This window comes from Amborella trichopoda, chromosome 11 (assembly GCF_054954075.1).
Source record: "Amborella trichopoda isolate Santa Cruz 75 chromosome 11, AtrichopodaSantaCruz75HAP2 v2.0, whole genome shotgun sequence".
Lineage (NCBI taxonomy): Eukaryota > Viridiplantae > Streptophyta > Magnoliopsida > Amborellales > Amborellaceae > Amborella > Amborella trichopoda.
In genome coordinates this window covers 10,650,992-10,667,905 of record NC_142346.1, presented here as the reverse complement: position 1 = coordinate 10,667,905, position 16,914 = coordinate 10,650,992, and the positions used below count along the sequence as shown (strand labels likewise).

The following is a 16,914-nucleotide window of genomic DNA, read 5'->3' as shown; positions in this document are numbered from 1 at the left end:
GCCTTTTTTTTCCATATATAAGGTCAATACCACAAATTATTCAAGCCCAACAATGTACTTCTTCATTTTGAATCACACATGGATCTAAAATTGATAAAAAGTTTACATGCAAAAAATAAAAAATTATCTTCTCTGTCGATTTAGCCATGTTTACCCAATTATTCATGCTATCCAAATAAAATAAAATAATGATCCACTTTTTTCAAATATAATGTCAATTAAATTAAAAAATAAATAGTAAATACTTACATGTGAATTGACAAAAAATGAGAGTTAAAAAGGCAATGATAGAACTGATGTTACCCCTGCAAATCATAGTAACAAATAACAGAAATACCATAACGAATCAAAGCAAAACCGTCAACTTTTATTCTAAATCTAGTACCCTAGTATATCAAGATCTAAAATTGCTAAACAGACTATATGCGAAAAATAAAAATTGACTTCTCTATGGATTATTAGCCACATTTACCCAATTATTCATGCCATCCAAAAAAAAAAGAAAAGCAGTTAGCCCATTTTTCGAAATATAAGGTCAATGTCTCGAATTATTCGAGCCCAACAATGTACTTTTTCATTTTAAATCACATAGGGGTTTAAAATTGCTAAAAAGTCCACATGCAAAACATAAAAATTGACTTCTCTATCGATTATTAGCCACATGAACCCAATTATTCATGTCATCCAAAAAAAAAAAACACAGTGAGCCCTTTTTTCCAAATATAAGGTCAATGCTACAAACTATCCAAGCCCAAGAATGTACTTCTTCATTTTGAAACACACATAATTGAAAAATAAAAATACTATTAGGTTAAATGGAAAATGACAGACATAAATGCAGTTTCTATATGTAATCATAAATTGGGATGAAAATTATTCGGCAAAATCAGATTGCCGAAAAATCCTAAAGAAATTATGTGGAGAGAGAGAGTAAGAGAGAGAGAGAGAGAGAGAGAGAGAGAGAAATTTTAAAAGAGAAAAGGGATATTTTAAAGAGTAATGATCCTATAGGACCCTCCCCCACCCATGTGTGTGGGATTCCAAAGGATCACCATTAAATTTGACACAGATCTCTAGAAAAGTTATCACATAGGTGTGGGATTTGACTTTTCTATAGATCCGTTCCAAATTTAATGGTGATCTATTGGGGTCCTACACACATGAGTGAGAGCGGGTCCTATAGGGCCATTTCTCTATTTTAAATTAGAAAAGATGAGATAGTTTAAGAGAGATAGAGAGATTGATTTTTTGAGATCTTTTAAAAGTATAATGGTTAGATTTGAGGGCTGAGGGAGAGATTTCCTGGATGGGAGGGAGAGACGTACTTTTTAGTGAAAAGATATCTTTGCAATATTCATATTCATAACTACTTTAAGAGGAGAGTGTAAAGAGAGAGAGGGCACGTGAAGAGAGAAAGAGAGGGAGAGAATGCGGAGAGGAAGAGTCTGAAAGATATCTTTGCAATATTCATATTCATAACTACTTTGAGAGGAAAGTGCAAAGAGAGAGAGGGTGTGTGAAGAGAGGAAGAGAGATTTAAGCAGAGAGGGGGATGAGTGAGAGGGGAGAAAGAGTGCAAAAAGAGAGAAGGTGCGTGGAGAGAGAAAGAGGGAGATAAGGTTGAGAGGGAGTGAAATGAGGAGAGGAAGAGAGATTTAAGAAGAGAGAGATGAGTGAGAGGGTAGAAAGAAATGAGAGATGAGCGAGCCTATACGAGATACTTAACTTAAGGAAAGAGATTGTTGGAGAGATTTAAGGAGGTGGGAACATCTGACTTTAAAATTTTTGAGGAGGTGGCAACCTTTGGCTTTGAAACTTTTAAAAAGTTGAGACAATTGTTGAACGTTTTTCTAAAAAGAGAGAGAATAAGGAGATGGATACGTGTCATAAGAATAAGTGTAGTCATCTTCTTGCTTAATATATAGTAGATATAGATAGTTAATATGAGATATTCAAACTGTCTCCTATTTAGGACCGTCAATGGGCCGGACGACATCGCCTTAAATGGGTAAGGCAGGCATGGGGCCATAAATTATCGCTCGAGGGCCTTGCTAGGGCCAATGTTGGCTGGAGTCGGCTGAGCCCAACCCTCTTTTTTTTTTGCCTCGGCCTTCCCAGCATGGCCTTGCTCTAATAGGCCCAGGCCCAGACTGGCCTTATAGGAAGAAGGGCGGGGGTCCAGCCCATTGCACCCTTAGTCTTCATCGTTGTGAGAAAGTGTATGGTACATACCCTGTTAGTCCCAATTTAAAAATATAACTAAATAAATAAAAATAAAATCGATATACAACTTACTCGGATTTGTCCTTAAATCATACGAGGGATCTAAGGTTCCATACCAAATCCTATAAACCAAGCTATCTGGTGACAGGCAACCTTGAGAGTCATCTTTGATGAATCTTATTTACCTCTTTTATATCTTTCTCTCTTTTTTCTAGAGGGGTTAAGATCTTTTTATAGAGAACACATTTATTTAGCAACTCTCATATTCATGGTCTATAGGAGTTGAGATCCAAGTGTAACTCTTGCCTTAATTTATTTAAGTGCAGCTAATTAGTATTAACAAGTTGTCACCAAACTGTTAATTCTATCCAGTGATACATCCTATTAAAGCTAAAAAATGGATCCATATATATGGCATTGCCTCATGTTAACTACATGAGATTTCACATATACTTCAATATGGATTTTGTACCATTATTGAAAAAATGAATTTTCGGGAGAAAAAGGGTCTGATATGCCACATCTCGAATAAATCCCACTTAGCTTGAAAGCCTTTTAACATCTTCTGCATGCCATTACCTCATGCTTTCCATATGGGATTTTCAAATACCCAGAAAGTGTAGTCACACATAACTTTTAGATTTTCTGGCCTCAACAACTTTATATATGGCATTGCCTCATGTTACTTGTATGAGATTTCACATATACCCTACCAAGGTCATACACCGCATTCAGATTTTCTGGCCTCAACAACCTTGTACATGGCATTGCCTCATGCTTTCTACATAGGATTTCAAATATCTCATGCCAATCTGGTTGTACACCACACTCAGATTTCATGGCCTCAACAACCTTGTATATGTCATTGCCTCATGCTATTTGTATGGGATTTCACATATACCTTGCCAAAGTGGTCATACCCCACGTTTAGATTTTTTGGCCTCAATAACCTTGTATATGACATTGCCTCGTGCTACTTGTATGAGATTTCACATATACCTTGCCAATGTGGTCAAACACCACACTTGAATTTCTGGGCCTCAATAGTTTTGTATATGGTATTGCCTCATCTACCTACATGGGATTTCTCATATACCTTACCAATATTCATCAAAACGTTGAATTTTATTTTCATCTATCTTTTAGCCAAGAGAAAAAAGACCTATTGCTTCCATTGGTTTTTAAGTCTAAAGCGCAGATTCGGATCATAGGTCAAAATAATAAAAAACAATAATAATTTAACAAATGTGTTGGTATTAGAAATCTTTAAGTGGTCTCAACCTTAACAATAAAAAAAACAAAAAATATACTATCATTTCTGGTTAGCGTGTTCAATAAGATTCAAATCGATGACGTTATTAAACTATTCAATAATAACTTCTACTATTCTTAATGTATGGTTGTCATCATAATAACAAAAATTAGTACAATATAGGCTAGCATGCTAGAACAGAAATTGCTCTCACTTTCTTAATGTGCATTGATAATTATAGAGTTAACAAATTCAAATCTAATTTGTAAATGATGATTAACTCCCACTATCTAATGAACAACTATCATCGATATGATAATTCAATCGAACATGATACATCATTAAATATTTTTAATGTCATTTGGATATACAACAAACATGATAAGATGTCAATGATAATTACATCTCATTGAAAAATAATAGCTCAGCATCACATCCTCATGGGTACAAATTTAGCTTTCTAAATAAACGAAAGATTACTAAGCAAAAGAAAATACCAAAAAGTAAGTCACAACTTGGTTAAAAAGTAATAAACAACATTATCAATCTAAACAAAATATTCTTAATGCTTGTAGAAAGAAAGGGGAATAAATATCTTGGCACAAATATACATATATTGTTGAACTTGAAATATTCATAACCATTGATTATCATGAAAATTTTCAAATCAAGTATCTCTTTAAATAAAATTGATAACCAATATTTGTCTCATCATAATATGTATAATTGCTAGAGGGCCATGTTGGAAATAAATAGGAATATCTTTAAATATTTTTCTATAATTTATTTATTTTTAAATAATGAAGAGTGAAAGATAGAGACCCGCGTATGTTGGATTTGATGCTATCCAAATCACCCACAAAAGGAAATCTCATAATTTATGGGATTGAGATATTTCTATATTATGTGCGATATCTCAATGAAATAGAAATCTAAAAAGATTAGTAGGAAGAGCTTCCTGTGCATAAGATGCAATTTCCTCTTAGAGAGAAAAAAGATTCATTTAGACATAAACATTGTGATGATGCCTCTTTTAGACTCCCAAAGATTGAAATGTTGATTTCTTGTATAAAAGCGGTTTCCATGGAGGTTTTTAGTTGTTTCCTTTTTAATAAGAGAGAAAGTCAGTTTCTTGTTGCTTTCGCATTTTTATTTGGTGTTGTCGATATTGCCATATGTAAATAGAAGGAATTGAGGGTTGTTTAAAAGGGTTGGCTCGATTTAGGTTTTTATCGAGGTTTATTACAAAATCTTTGATGCAACTTTCATTGTTATAGTGGATTTCAGTTTGTCGTGCCCGTGGATGTAGCCATTTTATGGTAAACCACGTCAATCTTTGTGTTCTTGTTGTATGTATTTTATGATTATTTTTTTCATACTTTATTTGCCAAAAATTAACTCATCGGGTTTAGAGCTTCCGCGCACAACTAGTAGAGCATAACAAGTGGTATCAGAGCTTGGCTTTGGGGTTGTCGGTATGGCAGTAAAGGTTTCCAATGAAAGGTTCGAGGTAGAGAAATATGATGGCAACCACTATTTTTCAGCAAGAATGATGAAGACATTTATTGGGCAAAAGATGAAGAATCCATAAACTATCCAATGGATGTTGGAATAGTAAACAGGTGATTTTGATATCAAGATGGAGATTGTTGGATTTGGTGCTATCCAAAATCATTAACATAAGGAAAACCCATATTTTCCATATTATTTGGGATTGAGCTATTCTGATAGGAATTAAAATTGATATTAATAAGTTTCCTAAAAGAAATAGAAATCCAAAACGATTACGACTCTTAGATTTATCTCTTGGGTTTTGAGTTTTGAGATATATGTAAGATCTGTAGGAAGTTTTCTATTCAGTATGGATTCATAACCTTATATATATGGGAAGAAAGTACAAGGAATTTGTATACCTTATTTGGGTTACCATATAGGAATAGTTGTTTCTCTAGAGAGAGAGGGAAATAGAGCCTCCTGTGCATAAAATACAATTTCCTCTTAGAGAGAAGAGAACTTCCTATGAAGAGAAATATTGATGATGTCTCCTAAAGACTCTTGTAGAGTGAGAAGTTGGTTTTTTGTAGAGAAACGGTTTCCATGAAGATTTTGGGTTGTTTCTATTTTTAGTAAGAGAGAAAATCAGTTTCTCATTGCTCTCACGTCTCTATCTGTTGTTATCGATATTGCCATAAGTAAAGAGAATGAATGATGAGTTGTTTAAAAGGGTTTGCTCGATTTGAGTTTTTGTCGAGGTTTGTTCCAAAATCTTTGATGTAACTTTCATTGGTATAATGGTTTTCTGTTTGTCGTGCCTGTGGATGTAGCCTTTTTGGGGTGAATCACGTAAATATTTGTGTTCTTATGTTATATGTTTTATGATTTATTTCTCATACTTTATTTGTAAAAAATCAACCCATCGAGTTTAGTGCTTCCACGCACAACAGAAAATGTTGTCTTGTCTTATATATAAAAAGAAAAGTGATTATCCCATATTAAAGATGTGAAAGAGGGAAACCTTGTTTAAACATATAGGCTTCCTCTTCATTTGTGAACAAAGAACCACAGGGAGAGAAGGTATATACGGATCATGTGTAGCGTATGATCGAACACGTGCAAGGGCGCTTGACTTTGCGCTTTGCACTTCTCAAGTTTCCATTGGAGCATGAACATCCCTCGCACGTGTGCAAGTTGGGAGCACCCCTCGGCCGAGCACATGGATAAGTCAGGGTCATGGCTCGTCTATCTTTTTGTTGCTACATATATTGCCTCCAATGGATTGGTATTGAAGGGTGTTCCAATATATAGGTTCCGGTAGTTTGGTGCAATTTGGTTAATAGTGACGTGCCAGTGAAGAAGCACAAGTAGTGTGTCCTCCAATGGATTGATGCGCTCTAGTGAGTTGTGCCCCTCCGATAGATTTCCAATGGTTATTTTACTAGAACCCGATAAGACAAACGTGTGATTGTGGGTGCACATGTGGTTTGTTTTCGAAACCTAGAGTCCCTATGTGACTGTAGGATTTCATGTTTAACATTACTTGAAACAAATTTGCCATTCTGACAGTTGACATTTCATGAGACGTAATTCTTGATCTTTCGATACTTGAACAATCACACATAGAGGATAAAAAAGTACTCTATAAATAGGGACATGTTTCCTCATGGGTTTTAGAACAAGTTTACCTACTAAATTTTCTTAGGACACGTTTGTTTTATGTATTTTAATAAATATTAATATAAATATTAGGGAAAATTATGTAAATATCTATTATATTTTTCCATTATTACTAAAATACCAAATACTTTCCGTTATTATTGGCATATTCGTTTTTTTTCATTTTGTAATGAAATTCTTTAAAAAAATCGTTTTTATCTTTTTTCAATTTTATAAAAACTAAAATGTTTGGAATTTTGATTTTTAAATAACCGAAGACACGACAATTTCGATTCTTGAAAAACTGAAAATTGGTGGTCGTGCTTCGACACCCCTGCTCATATTTTCCTCCTCTTCTATTGCAGCAGTCCTCTTTCACATGTCTACAAAGTCTCTCTAACAATAATATTTGATTCTCAAATAAGAAATCATACCTATTATCACAAATACGATTCCTTAATCCAAAATTCCCCCTTTACTATCTTCTCTTTTTGAATTCTATCTCTTTTCCTCCTCTTTTTTTTTTTTTTTTTCAACGTTGTTGAGGTTCATATAAACAAAATATATATGAACAGTGTTTCCTCTTTCTAACTGCAAATATGCTGTCTCTAATCTCTGTTCTCTCAATCAAGAAGAAAAAGAAATTGGTTCCAAGGGGAGGAGAGAGAGTATTGAGGGTTGGATTGATGGGGAGAGCTTTTTGGATTTCATAGAGAGAGTGAGAAGTCCGCTTCAAGGGGAATTGACTTGAGAGAGAGAGGGAGAGAGATTAGATTGAGAAGCATTGGTTAGAGAGATTGGGTTGAAAAGCCATTGATTTGAGAAGATTCAGTTAGGTTACTCATTCGAGTAATGGCTCGCAGAACAGGGGAAGGAGAGGAGAGAGAAGAGGAGGAATGCTTGCTTCCTAGAGAGAGAAAGAACGCATTCTTGAGGTGCGGGTCTCAAGCCGACGATGAGCTCAAGAACTTCAGGCAATGTGTCGGAAGGCTCTGCGTCGATCAATCCAATCGATGGCGCTACTTCGTCTCATGGAGCCTCTTCCTGTTAATGGTTGCCGTGGTCCCGGCCGCTTCTGTCTTTGTTCTGTCCTGCTCGCATTTCGAACCCTTTGCCGTCGTCCCGGCCGCTTCTCCCTTAGAAACGAAATGGCAACTCAACAAATGAGTAAAGCAGCTATCCAATCCATATGGAATGGAACTTTCGACAGGCTTTGGAAAATGAACATATTGGGTGCTCTGTTTTTCTTCTATCTATTTCCTTCAAATTCATTGTGAATCCACAGGATGGAAATTTTATTTTGTTATGTTATTTTGCTGCATATTATTTTGTTATGTATCTTGGCATTAGGAATGATTGCGAGTTATTAGAGCTTATTACTTTAAGACATGGTTTTTATGCAGGCAAGCCTACATGGCCGCATAAAACCTCCATCGTCCAACTTACTTCGATGGTCAAGATTGCAGCATATCCTTGCAATCTCCACCATCCTACTAAGTTTGACGGTGTATGTTTTATGCGAGCATGGCCTTCCAGCATAAAACAATTTACCTTATTTTAATCTATGGTTCCCATTAGTAACATTTCTTTCCCAAGTTTTGCTTTTCGATATGAACTTCTATTTGTTATTTTTAATCTTTTATGTTAAGCTGTAGATAAGTCACTCTTGGCTTTGGCTCATTCTTACACTTAGTTAAATGTATCATGAGAACCAACAAAATGCCAATCCTAATCATTGATTAACTTTCTTGGACTAATTTTTGAACCCATCAAATCATCAAAAGCCAAGCTGATATAACCCTCACATCTTGTACTGGATGAAATAATTGGGGCCTGCAAGCTAGGTTTCAGCCAGTGTACAGAAACTCGCCTTGGGCAGGGAACTCACCCCCTTGGCCAAGGCCAGTTACTCGGCCTAGTCCAATCGAGAATATAGGTATGAAAGGCGGTGATAAAATATTTAAAAGTTAAGAAAATTTTGACAAAAACTAAAACACAAGTATTAAAAGTAAATTCAAATCTAAAACACCTTTTAAAAAGTTAAAATAAATTTTAAAAATAGAGAAAACATGGATTAAAAAAAAAAAAAAATCCCAATTTGCAGTTTGGGATATATTTTTAAAAGCCAAAAAAATAAAATTATAAAATTGTGATTATGGCAAAAAAATACTCACCAATCTTTGCCAAATATATCTAAATCATGTAAGAAAAAATTGTGTTACATAACTTTAATTTTTTACAGTTTATATTGTTTTTATTATTATAAATATTTTTAATACCCTGAGTTGTTGCACAACTTAGGAGTAGTCAGCCTCACCTACTGGGCAAGCCCAAGTAACTCAGCTGAGTCGGAGGGGACACGGCCTAGTCCTGGTACAATGGTTTCAGCATGCCTATGGATACATTGTCACTGTATTTGAAATAATGTTGATTCTCATAACTATTGGAGTAAATAGGGAATGAGTAGAAGGGAGAATAAATATGAAGAAATTCCCATTTTCATTGATGTTGGTTGTTGGAAGGTTCTTACATTTCTTAAGCCATGTTAAGAGAGTTATATGTTAAGTTTTCCTCTACTCTCACCAAATCTACATGCCTCTGTTTTGTGGTTGGTACTGTACTTGTGTTTCCATCTACTCCTTACCATTTTCTGAATTCCATTGCAGTGAGTCCATGAAGGTAGAATCTATCAGTTGAAGCTATTTTGTGACAAAGATTATCCCGAGAAGCCTCCAAGTGTTAGATTCCACTCGAGAATCAACATGACTTGTGTGAATCATGAAACTGGAGTGGTAACAGTGTAAGCCCTTCACCCACGCTAGACACTCTCTCTCTCAAAACTAGTGGTAGTGGTCCTATCAAATTTCCATGTTGCACCCTCAATAGTCGGTGCGTGGCCCTTTGTCACCAGTAAAAAAATACAAAACATTGCTGACCAAAGAGAGATTCCCAATTATGTTGATGTTCAAGAGTTTTTTTTTTTTTGTGTCGTTTATCTTATTAAATAATTTTAGCTCAACAATCAACAAAAAAAGCTCATGTTAACTCCCGTAAAATCTTTTTTTGATAGTTCACTCCGGCAGTGCTACTATTATTAAATTATCGGTGTAGTGAAACAGTTATCATGGTTCTTCTCGACTGTTTCTCCACTATGAAATTGGAGGAAGATAAAGAATAGATCAGCTGGGTTTTGACCGGATAATTTCTTATGAATGCTGATCCATAAATTTATTGGGGTTTTTCCAGGTAGAAAGCCAAAGAAATTTGGAATGCTGTCCAATTGGCAGAGTGAGTAGACGATGGAGGACAAATTGACTCAATTGAAGATGGAAATGACAGCACCTTATAACAATAAACTGGTTCAACCTCCTGAATCCACCTTCTTTTAGAGCCAATTGAGCACTTTTTATAACATCCCAACTCATGCAATTTCTCCCTTCTTTCGTGTGGGGTGATTGCAAGACCACTTATGTAATTTCTCCATCTTTCTTGTGTTGGGGGATTGTCAAAGAACTGCTGCTCTATGCAACTTGCATCGTATAGAACCTAAAGTGAGAAAATACACTATGATAAGCTGTACTATGTTATAGGTGTTAAGCCTTTGCATTGAAATGTATAGAAATCGCCCCTTTATGTGAATTACTGTTGAATATCAATATCTATTTTCCAACAGTAGATATGAAACACATGATGCATCGCTACAGGGAAAACAATTTGCACAGTTACAAAAAAAAAAAAAATAAAAAAAATTCGATACTAAGAAATTCAATGAACTCAAGCCCATCAACAGATTATCTCCAAAGGTAAATCGAATTCCACTATCAACAAATTGAATGAATTGTTACATATCGGCACTATCAAAAAATTAAATTACATATCGGCAAGAAAGACAGAAAAAGCAACAGTCACTGGGTCTCAAGGCCATAGAGAACCCCAAGAGTCAGTAGTTTTCAAGGCCATAGAGAACCCCTGCATAAGGCTCAGTAACTCCCCCGAAGAACCTATCCCTCAACGCCACAAAAGCATGCCAAGTGAGCAAGCTATCGGACCCGGCTTGGTGGCAGGAACCCACGGCTCGGTCCACGTTCAATGCTTCAGCTAGCCTGGCGAGCCCACCATACAAGCCCCCGCAATATTTCATCATGTATTTCAAATCATAGATCTCTCCAAAGTAGGCCTTAACCATGGCTAAGAAGAGTTCCAGTTCACCAGGCATCTCTGCACACGTCAATAGTTTCAATAGATATCCAAAGTCATATGCACTATGGAAGGTCACCCACGTCACCCTATGATTGCACATCACACCCGACCTCATCAGGAGGTCGGTGAACTGCTTGGAGTCAATCCCGGCCGTCAAATTCTTTTTGAAATCAATCCCATGCTTCTCTAGTAGAGAGATTGAGGCAGGAGAGTATAGGTGTTTAGAGAGATCAAAATCCTTGAAATTAAATTGCCAAATAAATTGAGAATCAGTCCCCAAATCAGGAAGATTTCCTGTTGAATCAGCAAAGGTGAGACCAACTTGGATGAGATTGAGAGCATCTACGTTTACCTTGAGGGTTTGGTACAGAAAATCAGAATATGTCTCATATGTCGTTGATGGTTTGAACACAACACCGGGAAATTCAGTGTCCATAGCCACATAAGGGAAACGATCCACAAGATCAGTAATGAGTGCGAATTCCTCTTCCAGATTTTCGGCCCAAACCTCGCGGATCTCAATCGGTGGGTTGTTCTTCTTAGATTCCATGCATGGAATGCAGTTCTCAGCAGATAAGAGATTTTGGGGTGGAATTGGTGGTAGGTTTTGGAGGGGCGATGGAAGGGTATGGATTATAGGGATGGTTTTGGATGAAGCTGAAGGTGTCTGTCTCGCTCTTTACTCTTTTGTTTTACTGGAAATTAGTTATTGGAAGGCGGTCTCTTCTTTCTCGAACTCTTTGTCTCACTGCAAATTATTGCGTCTAAATTTCGCACGAGGATTTGATGATAGGAAATCTTGGATATATTTCTGGTGCCAGATCAGACTCCTATACCACTTGGGACTCCTAATAAAAAGAAGGTTTCCAAAAACGTTAAAAAATCCCCAATTTCCCGAAGAATGAGAAAATTTTGGAAACTTTTCTCTATGGGAACTCGTAATAAACCTAAAGAAGATGACTACATAGAGAATCATATACTCCATAAAAAAAGTGGATTGAATGAATGAGGAGGTGAATGGTGGTAAGAACAACCCCTAGATCCCGCGCCCCAATTAAAGCAAATTTGAAGTTTTATTTATTTATAGTGGTAGTAATAACAATAAGTTTTGTTACGACCGCCACGTGTATACCCTTAAAATCTTTAATTTTTTTGGGCAAGTAGACACTCTTAAATTCTAATACAAAATTTTTCAAAATATTTCTATAAAAAAATAATAGGTTCTATAAGATACTCTTTACCCTCGGTTGATGTCTTTCTTTTCTTTCTCTATCCAAGTCTCTCTCTTTTCTTTCTCTTCACTCTCTAAATCTTTTCTCTCTCTCTAAGTCTTGACTGCAAGAAGGCGGGGTCCAAAAGGGAGGAAAAAGAGGAAGGTGAGACGCATGTGCAAATTGAATTTGTTTTTATATTCTTTGAACCAAAGCAGCCCACTTGACTCGTGGATAGGAATATTTCCGAAATTTAGGCTTCTAAATTTTTGATAGAGATTTGATTATATGAAATCTTGGATAAGTTTCCGGAAACTTGGGTCAGATTTAGTTTCTCCTTGACCACTTGGGGCTCCGGAAAATTAACCTAAGAAGAAAACCGGATAGAAAATCGTATACCGCATAAAAAAAACATGGATTGAATGAGGAGTTGAATGATTGTAAGAGCACCCACGACACAAATAGGATTCCGCGCTCCAATGAAATTAAGGGAAAATTTCATATGCAACTTTAATTTCTCGTATTATTTCATGTTAGACACTCTTTTCGTTATTTTTTTCAAACAGCTTAAAAAAAACCTTAAAGATTTCACCATATCTCCTCATCTCTTATCTCCGTCTTTTATTTACTTTTAATCATAAAAATTAGCCCCAACAAATCTTTTTATACCATTTCAATTTAAAAACGGTTTTAATCGATGAAAAGGGCAAAAAAGGTTAAATTTTTTTTTGGGATGAAATGGTATAGAAAGATTTATTGGGGCTAATTTTTATAGTTAAAAGTTAATAAAAGAGAAAGATAAGAGATGAGGGGCCGCTTGAAAGAAAAACAAAAAGAAGGCCTACCATGAAATAAAACGAGGAATTATGGTTCTATATGAAATTTCAAATTTTTTTTTTGATGAAGTAGTAGTAATGATGATGATAAATAATAATAACAATAATAAGGGTGTGGCTTGTATAAGGCCGAGGCCTTAACCATCAAAGTGAAGTACACTTTCAAATAGTGTCGAAAGATATTGTTTCAATACTGGAAATCTTTGTGATGGCCTAAAAGTTTATTTTTATATCTAGTTATAAAATTTAAAGCTTTAAAAATAGTTTAGATCGAGCAAATCTATGAACACTTGAAAATCTTGAAAATCAACGGTCCAAAAATGTATTACAAGATGCACTATTTCTCCTACTTGAAATCCATTTTTTTCATGTCCGTTCATCTTGAGGTCGAGATGATCATTGAGGATTTTTGGGCGTTGAAACAACTTCTTGTAGTGAATTTTTGAGGCACATTTTAATTTGATTGTTTAAGGCCTGGCCCTTATGTAAATTTTTTAATAATGATGATGATGATTATGATAATAATAACAACAAAAACAACAATAAAAATATGGAAAAGTTTATATAGAGTTGAGGCTCTAAACAATCAAATTAGAGCCTACCTCAAAAATTTTACTAGTAGAGGTTGTTTTGATGCCCAAATATCCTCAAATTAATCATCTCGACATCAAGATGCATGAACTTGAGAAAAAAAAAATGAATTTCAAGTTTTGAAAATATTGTATTTTGTAATACATTATTGGATTGTCAATTTTCAAGATTTTAAAGTTTTCATAGATCTGTTGATATACGCTAATTTTTGAAGTTTTAAACTTTATAAATAAAAATGAAAATATATTTTAAGACATCACAAAGATTTTCCGGATTGAAACCACATTTCTCGACACTATTTGAAGGTAGGCTCTAATTTGATTGTTTAGAGCCTAGGATCTATACAAACCGCACCCATAAAAATAGGGACATATCATGCGCACAACTCAATTTCAAAAGAATTTTTAAGGAAATAAAGATAAAAATAAGATCCTGAAAAATAAGAAATTTTGATAATAATTTGAGAACCGATTTAGGAAATGACGTCCTCCCTAGTTTTCACGAGATATAAGGCTCAGAAGTAGATCTCAATTCATAGTCAATCTATTTTTGCCTAGGATTCATGAATTTGGATCTTCAAAAATAATAGGCATTTTAGGACCTTAAATACATTGTAAGTCACAATTATGGTTCTACCTTAAATGCATTACAAGTCACAATTATGGTTCTATCTTTTGCCTAAGATTAGGAATATGGGGCTCCAAAATAGTGAAGAGGGAAGAAATGAAGTAGATGAACCAGAATCAGACCAGTTTCAACGATCAACGTTTTCTTGTTTTAATATCATGATCGAGGATCTCAAATTTTGGAATTAAAAAGATGGAGGTCGACTCACTGTAGGACGCTACTAAAAGCTAGCTTCTACAAAAGTTTCTTTCCTTTATGGAAGTAATTTGCATACCCAAACAAATGTTAATAACTCAGGCTTTAGTGATCTGTTTCCTTCACCAAATTAATTAAGCTACTCAAACAAATGTGAAAGAAGAAGGGATACCAAACCCAAACTTTACATAGTACATGGTGCATAACTCAAAACAACTGGAGATATTGAACCTGTCTCCTATTTAGGACTGGCAATGGGCCTTGTGGTAAGCCCATAAAAAAAGGTAAAGCATGGGGCCACAAATTGTGGCCCAAGTGCCTAGGGCCAAGGCAGGCCTGGTTTGTACTAGCCAGCCCTCTTTTTTTTTCTTTTTTCTTTTTTTGCTTCATTTAGTGTTTTCTCAGCCCCAGCCTTCCCAGTATGGCCTCCCAAGGCCTAGGCCAGCCTTCTGGGAAGAAGGGTTAGGGCCCAGCCCAGGCTTGGCATGTTGCTACCTTAAGTCTTCATCGACGTGAGAATGTGTGTGGTACATACCCTCTTAGAGCTAATCTTACCAGGTGTGCTGGTAGATAGCAGGTTAAAGGAGTGCAAGGCCAATACACAACTTATGGCCCAAGCTTTATTGAACCAATGTAGCAATTTTTTTAAGGATGTGGTTTGTATAAAGTTGCAACCTTAAATAAACAAATTAGGGCACACCTCCAACTTTTATCATAAGATGTAATCTTAGTATAAAAAATCTCAAGATGGCCTGAGAATCCATTTTCATATCTAATTATAGAATTTAAACTCAAAAAATGGTTCAAATCAAGTAGATCTATAAACACATGAAAAGATTGAAAAAAGACAATCCAAATAATATGTTGCAAGATGTGCTATTTTTTAACTCGAAATCGGTTTTTTTTTTTTTTCATATTCATGCAATTCGATGTCTAGATGATCGTTTTTAACATAAAGACACCCTGTTTTTTTTTTAATTGACTTTTGACGTTGACCTTAATTCTACATTTTAAGGTTGCAACCTTATATAAACTTTTTCCTTTTTTTAAAACCTTTTTAAAAGTTCACTTTAGATATTTAGTTTCAAGCCCAAGACCCTAATGCATTGACAACGACAAAAGAGTTTGTTGAACATGTAGAAAAGGGCAAATTCCACAAATTCTGTAAAGGTTGAGACCCTCAAGGAATCGGTCAATTGATTGACAAAATGTATCTAAATGTGCATTTAACACATCTTGGCCACCTCTTTTTTGTTTCTTGGCTGAGCTAGTCAAAGGCTTGAGTGGTACCCCATTCGTCGCATTAATAAGGGAAACAAGTACAATGTGAAATTATAAATAAGGGTGTGGTTTCAACAAATTAGAGCATACATTTAAATAGTATTGAAAAATGTGGTTTCAACACTGGAAATTTTTGTGATAGCTTAAATATATTTTCATCTTTATTGATAAAGTTTAAAGTTTCAAAAATGGTGGGATAGACAGATCTATGAAAAATTGAAAATCTTGAAAATTGACAGTAAAAAAATGCATTACAAAATACACTATTTCCAAAACTTGAAATCAATTTTTTTCTCATATCCATGCATCTTGATGTCGAGATGATCAATTTGAGGATATTTGGCCATCAAAACAATCTCGTCTAGTGAAATTTTGAGGTAGGCTCGAATGTGATTGTTTAGAGCCTCCGCGCTATATAAACTTTTCCAAAATAAACAGATCTGCTCTCAGATCAGTGGCAGAGCCAACATCGATCGTATGCATGAAATACTAAACTAAAGAAAATAAAACTACTTAAAATATAATAAATAAATAAAAACATGGAGAAGAAAAGTTAACTGGCTTAGCCAGTTGCCCGAAACACCCGAGGCTTCGTCAGTATTAAGACCGCGGCTATGTTTACACCATGAGTCCTTCGTATCTATCGTCAAATTCGACTAAGCCTTGGCTTGCTTGAAATAGGTTTTTCTAGATTTGATTTAAGGATTCGAGGTTGAAGATCTTGGATGGGCTAGGGTTGCATGTTTCTGGGGTTTTTCTCACCAATTTTCTTAGTTGACGGTCTTTAACCCTAAAATTGTCGTGCAAATGCACTTTTATAGGCTAAAAATCGCGTGGAATGGATGTCTGCCAAAAACCATCGGATCTGCCAGCTCAAATTCTAATTTTGGGGGACCAAAGGGCTGGGCGACACACCCTGTGTTGCTTAGACCAAGCCCAGACTTGGGTGACACAACCCAAAAGTGCCCAAATTCATTGAATTTTGACTGAATCAGGTTGGGAATGATTTGAAAACTGAAACCTTCCTGAAATCCATGATTTGGGTTGATCTAGTGTGTCTCCCAGACTAGACTCGGGTTGGTCGCCCAACCTAGATCCATTGGATTTCGCCGAAATTTGATTGGCAACATTGAATTAAGTTGGGACCAGACTGGGAACTGAAAAAAATCAACTTGAATTGATTTGGGCTTGGCGATGCACTTTGTGTCTCCCAACAAATCTAGGCGACACACCTTGTGTCGCCCCATCCAAATCATAATTTTCCACTTCCGAGGTGTTTTAAACGCTTTTGTGATGTTGCTTGCCAAACATCAGATAAAAATAAGTTGTTTTGCTATTTTTACTT

General features: G+C 35.5%; 1 long non-coding RNA gene and 1 pseudogene across 2 annotated transcripts; one reads left to right on the top strand and one right to left on the bottom strand.

The window, feature by feature from the left end:
* Positions 1-6,916: 6,916 nt before the first annotated feature.
* LOC148779743 (uncharacterized) lies at positions 6,917-10,267 on the top strand. The gene is made up of 2 exons (XR_016044214.1): positions 6,917-7,861; positions 9,295-10,267. It is a non-coding gene; the product is annotated as an uncharacterized LOC148779743 (long non-coding RNA).
* A 152-nt stretch (positions 10,268-10,419) lies between these two features.
* Positions 10,420-11,925, bottom strand: LOC148779742 (putative CCR4-associated factor 1 homolog 9 pseudogene; annotated as a pseudogene). Its single transcript, XR_016044213.1, has one exon. The product of XR_016044213.1 is annotated as a putative CCR4-associated factor 1 homolog 9 pseudogene (transcript).
* Between the last annotated feature and the right edge of the window lie 4,989 nt (positions 11,926-16,914).